General features: G+C 26.8%; 1 long non-coding RNA gene across 1 annotated transcript in view; it reads right to left on the reverse strand.

Moving 5' to 3' along the window:
• Positions 1-324: 324 nt before the first annotated feature.
• LOC149892866 (uncharacterized) overlaps positions 325-1,439 on the reverse strand; it is a 2,577-nt gene continuing 1,462 nt past the window's right edge. The window contains exon 2 of the long non-coding RNA XR_016449512.1: positions 325-1,439. This exon is cut by the window's right edge and continues 462 nt beyond it. This is a non-coding gene — a long non-coding RNA (uncharacterized LOC149892866).

Here is a 1,439-nt window from a genome sequence, read left to right on the forward strand (position 1 = left end):
AATGGTGGTCAGGAGAATATTTTTATTAAGAGTAGTCAAGTTTTTGATGAAGACCTTTTACCAGAATACCGAAATGTAAAACAATGATTTACGTGTATAAGAATTTTTTCTTTTTAATATTTATAAGAATTTAACATATATAAGAATATTTTCTTTCCTCAAAAGTGTTGCAAATGCAAACTAAGCTAATTAATTAGTTAAAAACCTTATAAAATTTAAGTAACTCGATATTTGAAAAATGCGCTAAACTACAATATTAACCACCAAATTACGTACAGCAAATTATTAGGCTTAAAATAGAGAAAACTTTAAAAAAAACTGAACTAATTGCATACATTTATATCATTTTAACTGACCAAAATTTACAATAAAAGGTAATCAGGTTTCTTTTTATAAATCGTATAAATGCGTCAATCGTAAATCCTAAAGAAAAAAAAAATGGAATTATGATACTATAATTACAACAACAACAAAAAAAACAAAAATAAAACTCCGCATAAAAACTGAAAATCGATGTACCTATTTATAGTAACCTATTTTGACATGGCAGTTAATATAAACATTTATCGAAAATGTAACAATAAAATCTGTTTCGAAGTACAAAAGGATTAACAATACTATATATGTATATAAAAAAAAAAAACCAATATAAGATATAAATTGCATTTTTACCATGTCGTCTTGGCTTTCAGTAAATAAATAAAAGCAGTAAGTTCCAATAATGAAACTACCTATTATTCATTTTTTACAATAGTCACAAACATGAAGGTGTCTATTGTTAAAAATGAATACCAACACAAAACATCACAACAATAACACATAACAATAGAATATTTACATCCTTGATCCTAAAATCCAGTGAAGATAACAAACCAAATTAAAATATGAAAGGCAAAATTAGAAAACCAATTTAAAGTTAACTATATTTATCTTTTTACTAAACATATAAATACATAAAAGTATATTTGTTTTTATGTTCAATATTAGTTATTCAATTACTTCAAATTTAGGACATGAAAACACCCTGGATTTAAAGATCAAGGTTGCATACTCTCATACACAATACGCTAAACATTAACAGACATTATTATGTGTTTTGGGAATAATTAAAAAAGGCTACACAACACAACCTAGCTCCAAAGCAGTAACTCCGCCTGGCACTAAATGCTGCCAAGTCACAACTCTGCTATAAGTACATCGCTTGGGTGGCAAGGTTATCAATCTTGCTCAACATAATGCCAAATCACACCACTTTGAAAACATGGAAACAACATAATTTAAACATATATACAACTATAAACAAATATGGTTTTATATAACACATTTGATTAATAATCTTTTCAATTTGATGAAGAGTAGCTTGTTCAGCTATTAGAAGTGGGACTGAGTGGTGAATGAAATCTTCCATCATAAAAAATTTGTATGTATTCCAGAGATGT

Source organism: Hydra viridissima, unplaced genomic scaffold (genome assembly GCF_058129835.1).
Source record: "Hydra viridissima isolate aposymbiotic clone 2 unplaced genomic scaffold, HvirCarnegie_v1 scaffold_1, whole genome shotgun sequence".
NCBI classification, from domain to species: Eukaryota; Metazoa; Cnidaria; class Hydrozoa; order Anthoathecata; family Hydridae; genus Hydra; species Hydra viridissima.